This window comes from Bidens hawaiensis, unplaced genomic scaffold (genome assembly GCF_021521415.1).
Source record: "Bidens hawaiensis isolate Kalapana, Puna unplaced genomic scaffold, B.hawaiensis_p1.1 tig00015127_1, whole genome shotgun sequence".
Lineage (NCBI taxonomy): Eukaryota > Viridiplantae > Streptophyta > Magnoliopsida > Asterales > Asteraceae > Bidens > Bidens hawaiensis.
The window spans coordinates 537,582-548,869 of NW_027492341.1; positions in this window are offsets into that span (position 1 = coordinate 537,582).

Consider the following 11,288-nt stretch of genomic DNA (forward strand, 5'->3'; position numbering starts at 1 on the left):
AACAAGTACGTGAACAGTACCCACGTGCTACAGTACGATGTCAACTCACTGATCAAATCACTGTTCCCTCTGAGCAAGGGACATGCTCAGATAAAGTATTATTATTTTAATCATGGACCAACGGTCCAAAGCTTCCCGCCTACAAAGGTCAACCCTCTAAGCGAACTGGAGGTCAATTAGTTTGTAAATTGGACAAAAGGCTCAGTCTCTTCTTCTATATAAGAAGAACTTAGCCATAAACAAGAACACACCAAGATTTGGGCTGATAACATACTCTCCCTAATCTTCTCTTCTTCCTTGAGAAATATGCTCTTAGCTTATTTCTTTCTTACTCCAATAGCTTAATAGCTTCACCAATAACATCATTCAAGAACCGATTCCAAACATCACGGTTCTTGATCCTTGGTGAACTATAGCAACCAACAACAAACTAGTGAACTTCCTTCTACGTTTTGCAAACGTAGAGGGACACCACAACCTGCGTTAGGTTAACTTGAACCCTTGAAGCTTGTTAGCCTAACCAGTCCATTCACTATCAATGGTCTTATCTTTGTTGTAGCAACAAGTTTGTAAGGCCCCGTTACCGGTAACCCTACTTTCGTGTTGGATTTACTCATAAACACAGTTCTAAATATCAGAGTTAATTAAAAACTTTACGCGGAATATAAAACATTCATAAAACATTACATATCGATTCATAATCATGTCTTAAAACATTCCTCTTGTCTTTCAAAATCAAAACATAACTTATAAAACATATCAGATCTTCAGATGCCAGGCTTTAGTCTTCTGCCATGTGTCCTCCACTCAAGCCAGCTGTCTCAACCTACTCACCTGCGTGCATACTAAAAGTCAGCTACGCTGAGTGAGTTCTAGTTAATCATACCATACCATACAATACCTTATTACATACATACGTACTTAACCTCATAACTTTCTTTCATACACACATAAGTACTCATGCATTCATTCTTACTTACATACTTTCTTTCTTATTTACATACTTTCTTTACATTCATAATCATACGTTTTAAAGAGCCTTTCGCCCTATAACCTCACAGATATTATAAGGGTCTGGTCCCAAACATCACAGATATTATAAGGGTCTGGTCTCTAACATCACAGATATTATGAGGGTCTGGTCCCTAACATCACAGATATTATGAGGGTCTGGTCCCTAACATCACAGATATTATTAGGGTCTGGTCCCTAACATCACAGATATTATTAGGGTCTGGTCCCTTGTTTTCGAATATTAGTAGGGTTCAGTTCCCTCTTCGTTACCATACAACCATGCATCATACCTCGAGTATTATTAGGGCTCGGTACCCCTTTCGTAACCATACAACCATACAACCGTCATTTCCTTCTTTTATTAACTTTATTACGTTCATACACATAAACATACATATCATACTTGCCATATTTATAACGTTACAACCTGACAGTACGTGCAATATCCGAAGATCGTTCACGAACCATCAAGCAATCATTCATACATATCACATATATCACATATGGCTTTATAACGTTACAACCTGACAGTACGTGCAATATCCGAAGATCGTTCACGAACCATCAAGCAATCATTCATACATATCACATATATCACATATGGCATACACTTATCACTTAGGATAAATGTATTAACAACACATCAAGTATGCACACAGCCCCGAAAACATAACAAGGAATGGGGCTAGAAACTCACCTGGATCCTGTTACGCTCGCCGTTGATCGTAATTCCTTTCTTTAACTGGGCTCGGCTAACTGTATAATATTTACACACATCAATTAACTACTACTACTCGTTTTGTATTTCTATCTATATATGACCCACAACGAACGGGGGTCCGGGGGCAGCGCCCCTGGCAGCGGGGTTCTAGGGGCGGCAGCCCCTAGCGGGGTCCAAGGGGCAGAGCCCCTGGCTGGGGTTAAGCTGCCAGGTCAGCTTGGAAAAAATTTTATTTTCGATAACTGCCTTAACACATTTTCCATTAGGTTTTTAATTTATTTTATAAACGAACTTCACTTCAGGCGAAGTTAAACCTTAGGCGAACTTGGCTTCAGGCGAAGTTAAACCTTAGGCGAACTTGGCTTCAGGCGAAGTTAAACCTTAGGCGAACTTGGCTTCAGGCGAAGTTATACCTTAGGCGAACTTGGCTTCAGGCGAAGTTATACCTTAGGCGAACTTGGCTTCAGGCGAAGTTAAACCTTAGGCGAACTTGGCTTCAGGCGAAGTTAAACCTTAGGCGAACTTGGCTTCAGGCGAAGTTAAACCTTAGGCGAACTTGGCTTCAGGCGAAGTTATACCTTAGGCGAACTTGGCCGTAGGCGAAGTTATCCTTAGGCGAAGTTACGCTTGAAGGCGAAGTTACGCTTGAAGGCGAAGTTCATCAGGCGAACTTAATCTTGCAGGCGAAGTTATCGCGCTGCAGATCTGTTTGCCCATAAATCCTTCGTTTCTTAGCCAAATAACTCGATTTTGGTACCCACGGAATCGTATGATCGGCGCCTACAAATCCTAACCATCAAATCGGCCTAAAATCGACGTTTTAGGGGTCCGATTTGGGCAGTTTGGGTTTCGGGTTCGGTTAACCCATCAAATCCTAACCATTTTCAGTAATATAAGCTTTGGTGGATTTGTTCTTACCTTACCAACTCAGATCTATCAACAAAATCTCGGGTCTCGGCTTCGAATCTTGATCGGTTAGTATGTGTGTGTTTTGAGTGTGTGAAGAAAGAAGGTGGAAATGAAAGATTGGGTTTGGGATGGGATATTTATATCCCTCTAAGCCCACGGACCCGAGGCCCATTCTCATTTAACCCATCTTACGCAATCTAAGCCCAACTCCCTCCTTACTCGACATTAAATAATTAACAACGTGAAATCACTAAACATAACTTTCTTTATTTATAATTAAAATTTAGGATGTTACAAAGTTGGCGCCTACCGTGGGGCTACGCCGCTTACTTTATCTTAAAGACCAGTAGTGTAGCTTCATTTTCACTAAATCATTATGGCAGAAGGTGAATCTCCCGAAGAAGTTAACCAAGTGTCAAGAACACCGACACCAAGCTCCGGTCAAGAAACTCCGGCGACAACCTCGATTTTCTCCACTCCGGGAGAAACCTCTACGGGACCTTTGTTCCTCGAGTTGTCACCTTTTCGAACTCCTACTCCTTCACGATCTGGGGTTCCTTCTCCTCATGCAGGAGTCACGAACACCCCGGAACGTGTCGACTTGACAATGGAAGGTGTATCACGGCATTTTTTGCAATTAAGACATCTTCTTAACCAACATGTGAGCCAAGAAAGAGAAAAGGGGATAAGACTAAGGCTGGAGTATGACGACGAAGAACTCTCACTGTCACTTGGACGCCCGCCTTCCCCTTTAACCAGCTCACGACCTACTGCTTCTAGTTTAGAAGCTGGTACAAGTGTAACCTGCCAACCTTTTAACCCATCTCCTTATACCTATGCAAGGCCAAGCCCAACGGCTTTCCCTTTGTATACTTCACAACCCCTTGGACACGAGACCACTCTCGACCAAATATGGTAGTCACCAGCTTCAAATGTTCCTCCTCCTACAGCCACCACGTGGGAACAGGCCATGTCGGTCCTACCCTTGGCTCGGAATGCAACGATGAGCACTCCTATGGGAACAAGCAAAGCAGCAGCAACCCTTGAAAGCCTTCAAGGCTTCAACCTCATGCCTCAAATGGTGGCTCAAATGATGACACACTTCTCTTGGACCCAGCTCATCAACCAAGCGCTGGGTACTCACCAAGGAACAACGTGTCATAATCCTGCCACGATGGTAGAAGAAGACCTTGCTAAACCCTATAAGCCTAGTAACTTGTCGTGCTTCTCTCAACAAATCGCCAATTATGACTCTCAAACAAAAATCAAGATGCCACCACATATAAAAACATATGATGGGACCGAGGATCCCGAAGAACACCTCCAGGTATTTACCGGTGCTGCTAGAATTGAAAAGTGGTCCCATGCTGAATGTTGTTTAATGTTCATGCAAACACTTGTCGGATCAGCCAGGATATGGTTCAATGACCTTCCTGCTCAAAGTGTTCGAAGCTTCGATGATCTGAGCAAAGGATTCTTGGCCCACTTTTCACAACAAATGAGGTATGTCAAGGATGCCACGATAATTTTCCAGATAAAACAGAAAGATGATGAAAGCCTTCGAGACTTTATCGAAAGGTACAAAAAAGAAGGGTTACAATATGTGGGGGCTGACGAAAAAATGAGGGTGACAGGCTTCATGAACGGCATCACCTCCAAGTACCTCACAAGGGACTTCAACAAGTGCCTACCTAAAACCCTTGAAGAAGCTCTCGAACGAGCTGAAGCACATATCCGAGGCGAAGAGGCCGTTGATTTCAAAGAACAAAGAAAACGAGCTCCTAGTTGGCAATAAGCTCCCAAGACACTGGAACGGCAAAATGCTTAAAAGGTTCCATGCCTAGTCAAAGTCTTGAAATGTACTACAAGAGATGTATAATTCTCTTTTTTGTGAACAACAACCTCTTGAAATAAATGATAAAGTTCTTGTCATAACTTGTCTTTACTATCCTATAATCAGGTTGAGAACTTAGCAAGAAACTCCATGGCAAGGGCCATGTAAGGGGATGAGCTCCCAGGCCACATCGCTCAATAGGTTCAAGGGTTAAATGGACCTATATAAGGGGTAAGTTCCTATATCAATACAACTCCATGAGACTTAGAAAAATTTTTCAACTAAAAACTTGTCTCATAGACGGGTCTGAACAGCCTACATCAATTCGTTCCTTAAGCTTTGAAAAAGTTTATGAAACAAAAACATACACTAAGTAGTGATACAAAGGATAGCCAACATGTGCTTTTTACCTAATGAAGCCTTGAAGCTAAAGTGACTGCAGCACTAAAACTTCTTAAGGAAAGTTAGCTAAAATCACATCAAATTAACAAGATAAGCAACCAATACATAAATGCATAGAACATCATAGTTCATAAACAAGGCCATTTCAAGGCCATAACTAATAGCATCCATAATAAGCCAATTAAGGCTAAACAAGGAAATCACAGGGATTCCCATGAAAATGTTCTATGGGCAATAAAAACAACCAAAACTGAACAAAGCCTCGAAGCCTTTAAGCAATAAACAAAATGTGTGCAAAAGTCAGAAGCCCTTGAGCTTACCTCTCAAACACCTCTGACTTGGGGGGCTGATGACGGGGATAGCCCAAGGAAATAATAAAATGGCTGAAACACATTAACGCTAAAAGGGTTAAAAGGTTAAAGGCTTTGTTTCCCGCCCAAATTTATATAAACAAGTACGTGAACAGTACCCACGTGCTACAGTACGATGTCAACTCACTGATCAAATCACTGTTCCCTCTGAGCAAGGGACATGCTCAGATAAAATATTATTATTTTAATCATGGAACAACGGTCCAAAGCTTCCCGCCCACAAAGGTCAACCCTCTAAGTGAACTGGAGGTCAATTAGTTTGTACACTGGACAAAAGGCTCAGTCTCTTCTTCTATATAAGAAGAACTTAGCCATAAACAAGAACACACCAAGATTTGGGCTGATAACATACTCTCCCTAATCTTCTCTTCTTCCTTGAGAAATATGCTCTTAGCTTATTTCTTTCTTACTTCAATAGATTCATAGCTTCACCAAGAACATCATTCAAGAACCGATTCCAAACATCACGGTTCTTGATCCTTGGTGAACTATAGCAACCAACAACAAACTAGAGAACCTCCTTCTACGTTTTGCAAACGTAGAGGGACACCACGACCTACGTTAGGTTAACTTGAACCCTTGAAGCTTGTTAGCCTAACCAGTCCATTCACTATCATTAGTCTTATCTTTGTTGTAGCAACAATGGACAACTAAACCTTGGAGTAAAGTTTGAAGCTTATCTTTAAGACACAGGATAGAATGTGAATGCTTTTATTTACATAATTTAATGTGTCAAATAGAAGCAAATAATATATGTTGTTCTAAATAACTTTTTTCGTAGGGATTTTTACATATATCCCTTTATTAGCCTTCTTAATTACATATTTTTTCAACTCTTAAATTTTAATTACATATTTCCCCTAAGCTATCAAAATTACCCCTTTACCCTTCTCTTTCATTAACCAAATCTTGTAAGTTTCTGGAGACTCAAAGGGAGAACCTGTTCGACGGCTCTGGATAAGAAAGACCGTCTACCACTTATCAAACAAGTGTTAATCATTTCAAAGTAAGTTCTTAGACCTTAGTCAAACAAGCAAATACAAAGACTTCTGGTTCGTATAATCCAACCATAGCTATTCAACCCACAAATATTAAGACAACAACAAATTCACCGAAATTAACAACACCCAAGTCAAACGCTATTGATTTATAAGAACAATAAAGATGACACTGAATGTGAAATTAATTATAAAATAAAAGAGAATAAAGTGGTAAAATATGAAACATATGTGGAACAGAGTATGAAGATAAGTAGCAAGTGATTGAGATAAAGCTTAATTTGAAGTGGGCCGAAAGAGAAGTTTTATATCTGGATGCCATCTTCAACTTTTTTTTTTAATTTCTACTCGTTTTAATGTGTTTGTAGTTTCGATGTTTTTAAGAATGGGATTAAGGGCAAAATAGGAATCTAGTTAACTAATTTTAATGAAATGGATAAATATATTATATATATGTTGTTTAAAAAGGGAAAATATGTAATTGAGTTTTAAGGGTTGGGTAAATATGTAATAAAGAAACTTAAGAAGGGGATATATGTAAATGCCCATTTTTCATATTAATAACTTAAAAGCAAATTTGAGTGTAAAAGCATTTTTTTTTAATGTTTAAGCTTGCCTCCTATCATTTACAATAAACCGCCATTGCCAGGGATCGAACCCTGGACCTCTCACCCAAAGGCCTAAGCCTTTACCATCCCACCAAAGTGGAGATGGCTTGTAAAAGCATATGAGTTAACAACAGTTCATATGGAACAAGGGTATGAAAGTAGTGCAAAATTAACCAACCATATTCCATTGTAGGATCGAAGTTGGACCATTGCTCTCAAACACACTAAATATCAGGCATACGAGTGAAGAGGAGTTAACACACCAAAGTTTTCTTAGTTCTTTTCTTCGTTGAGCTCAATTGACCGGATGGACCATAGAGGAGTTAGGGTTTACGATGATATAATAAGGGAGAGGGGGGGGGGAGGTTACGGGTATTGTATTATGATAATATCCTAATCTTTTTGTATACCAATTAGGCCCTTGGTTTAATTATTTTTTAAGAAAAAAAAGTGAAAAGGATTCACAGGATAAGAAAACTACAAGATCAATAACGTCACTTTTTTTTTTAAATCAACCTATATAATTAGAGAAAAACTGAATTTTAATAATTCAACTATAACATATTAGCTAATAATAATTTATTATGACAATTCAACCCATATCACTTTGAAGTTTCAATTTCATTACAAAAATGGATCCATTCCTAGCTTTGTTTGTGGTTTTTAAACTTTTCATTTTCATATATGAAATCTTTCTTATACAAATTTAATAACACTTCCCTATATATGACACGTGAAAAGGAGGTGCTTTACATGATTTTAGGCAGGCGATATGAAATCTTTAGATATTTTTTGGTTTAAAAAATGTTCTAAATGTAATGTTATAGCGTGAATCAATTGTTTGATTGGTGACTGTCTTCGGGTTGTAGAGGGGGGCGTCTTTTTTTCACCGTTTGTTTATAAAAGTTTATGGTTAACAAAAAAGATAAAAAGTCACATTAAGAAAGTTATGAATGTAATGGTTTTTGAAGATTAAATTAAAGTTATAAGTGTTACTGATAAATTATTATTATGAATTATTATCGAGATGCTATGATTAAGTTATTAGAATCAAATTTTGCTTAATTAATCATTTTAACAACTATAAGTGATTTGTAGATAATTTTGTAACAAATTACATTTTTTTGAATGACAAATTTTAATAAAAAACAAAAACAACTAATCTAGTAAGGAGCTCGACTAAAACATATTACGTACCATACAAACACACCCAAAAACATCGTCACAAATTGCACGTTCCTCTGTTTTTTCAAAAATAATAGTAATAACTTGAATTTATATGGAAACTGGAGTTATGACACACTTTAATATATTATAATTTGAGGTATAAGTTTACCCTTTGTAATATTTTTGACTTATAAAGCAAGTCAAAGATGTTTATACTATATTCCTCAAATTAAGGCAAATGCTAATGTTTAAAATGATACTTTTAATTTGACACTAACTTTATACTTCTTTTATATGTCTTCATGATGACTTCTTAAAGTATATTCTTTAATATACGATATGTACATTTTTTTTTTCTATTTTAGATGGATATGTTTTTTTTAATTAAAGGAAGGAGTTATGGTTGTGGTGTTAGGACTTTTGGGAACAAAACAATAGTTTTAGAAAATTATTTACACCTTGGAATATTTGTGTACCGCATAAAAAAAGGTTTGATATGAAGGGCCGAAGGGGCATGTGAGGTGATGTGCTTTTAGGGTTTTCGGACCACTTCATTTACAATAAACCGCCATTGCCAGGGATCGAACCCTGGACCTCTCACCCAAAGGCCTAAGCCTTTACCATCCCACCAAAGTGGAGATGGCTTGTAAAAGCATATGAGTTAACAACAGTTCATATGGAACAAGGGTATGAAAGTAGTGCAAAATTAACCAACCATATTCCATTGTAGGATCGAAGTTGGACCATTGCTCTCAAACACACTAAATATCAGGCATACGAGTGAAGAGGAGTTAACACACCAAAGTTTTCTTAGTTCTTTTCTTCGTTGAGCTCAATTGACCGGATGGACCATAGAGGAGTTAGGGTTTACGATGATATAATAAGGGAGAGGGGGGGGGGGGGGGGAGGTTACGGGTATTGTATTATGATAATATCCTAATCTTTTTGTATACCAATTAGGCCCTTGGTTTAATTATTTTTTAAGAAAAAAAAGTGAAAAGGATTCACAGGATAAGAAAACTACAAGATCAATAACGTCACTTTTTTTTTTAAATCAACCTATATAATTAGAGAAAAACTGAATTTTAATAATTCAACTATAACATATTAGCTAATAATAATTTATTATGACAATTCAACCCATATCACTTTGAAGTTTCAATTTCATTACAAAAATGGATCCATTCCTAGCTTTGTTTGTGGTTTTTAAACTTTTCATTTTCATATATGAAATCTTTCTTATACAAATTTAATAACACTTCCCTATATATGACACGTGAAAAGGAGGTGCTTTACATGATTTTAGGCAGGCGATATGAAATCTTTAGATATTTTTTGGTTTAAAAAATGTTCTAAATGTAATGTTATAGCGTGAATCAATTGTTTGATTGGTGACTGTCTTCGGGTTGTAGAGGGGGGCGTCTTTTTTTCACCGTTTGTTTATAAAAGTTTATGGTTAACAAAAAAGATAAAAAGTCACATTAAGAAAGTTATGAATGTAATGGTTTTTGAAGATTAAATTAAAGTTATAAGTGTTACTGATAAATTATTATTATGAATTATTATCGAGATGCTATGATTAAGTTATTAGAATCAAATTTTGCTTAATTAATCATTTTAACAACTATAAGTGATTTGTAGATAATTTTGTAACAAATTACATTTTTTTGAATGACAAATTTTAATAAAAAACAAAAACAACTAATCTAGTAAGGAGCTCGACTAAAACATATTACGTACCATACAAACACACCCAAAAACATCGTCACAAATTGCACGTTCCTCTGTTTTTTCAAAAATAATAGTAATAACTTGAATTTATATGGAAACTGGAGTTATGACACACTTTAATATATTATAATTTGAGGTATAAGTTTACCCTTTGTAATATTTTTGACTTATAAAGCAAGTCAAAGATGTTTATACTATATTCCTCAAATTAAGGCAAATGCTAATGTTTAAAATGATACTTTTAATTTGACACTAACTTTATACTTCTTTTATATGTCTTCATGATGACTTCTTAAAGTATATTCTTTAATATACGATATGTACATTTTTTTTTTCTATTTTAGATGGATATGTTTTTTTTAATTAAAGGAAGGAGTTATGGTTGTGGTGTTAGGACTTTTGGGAACAAAACAATAGTTTTAGAAAATTATTTACACCTTGGAATATTTGTGTACCGCATAAAAAAAGGTTTGATATGAAGGGCCGAAGGGGCATGTGAGGTGATGTGCTTTTAGGGTTTTCGGACCACTTCATGTTCAATGTAAAATTCATTTTTTAAAATAAAATATATGGAAATTAATGACTTTAAAATGTGTTATTAACTTTTTTATTTAATGCACTTATTTTTAGTTTAAAATTATTTATAGACAAAACTAGCATAACAAAGAGATTTATGAAATTATTAAAATGTTTTAGATGGTCCTAAATCACACCATTATGGTATTCAAGAGACGTTTTTATTGTCATTGTCAAAGTACTTACATTTTAAAAATTGATAAAAAAATTATTAAAACGCACCAAATTAAGTGTATGTGGAAGGTTACTCATAGATTTTCTTTTGAAACTACGACTTATATAAAAAACTTGTTGAAGCTAGAGAAAACCATTACAAAATAAGGTTTTAAAAAATAGCTCTCAATCAATTGATAAAAAATTCAATTTGTCATCCAACGTTCTCATCTAATGCAAGTATCTCGCAAAAAAAAAAAAAAAACCAAAGTATCGTGGGCCTATCCAAATCCTTCACGTAACCGAATACGCAAGGGTGTAAAAACACATTAATATTTTACTCGACAACCCTGATTTTCAGGAAGTCCATCAAATCCGCTCTATTTGCCCGCGAAGCAAAAGGAAAACAAATCTCAAATCGCAACCAGAAAGTTACACCCGGAGAACGTATGATCAACCTCCTCTTCATCTTTCTCACGAAAGGGCCAACCATAGATGTAACATTACTTAATTTTCAAACCCGAAAACCCCACCCGTGTTAAATTTTCGGATTTAATGTTATTAATAAATCACAAGTTGAATTTCATGTATTTCGAACCATTATAAAGCTTAAAACAAGGTTCACGGATCAAATGTGTCAAACTCCAAAATCTGATAAATCTGGACACGTCGCGTAGCACGTCTGGCTCAGAAATCTCAACGAATACATTTGGGTCGTGCTACGCGACGAAGCCACCCCTGGCCCATTGCGATACACAACCAAAGTCGTTATGAAAACTTTGTATGAAAATGAGCATTCAATCC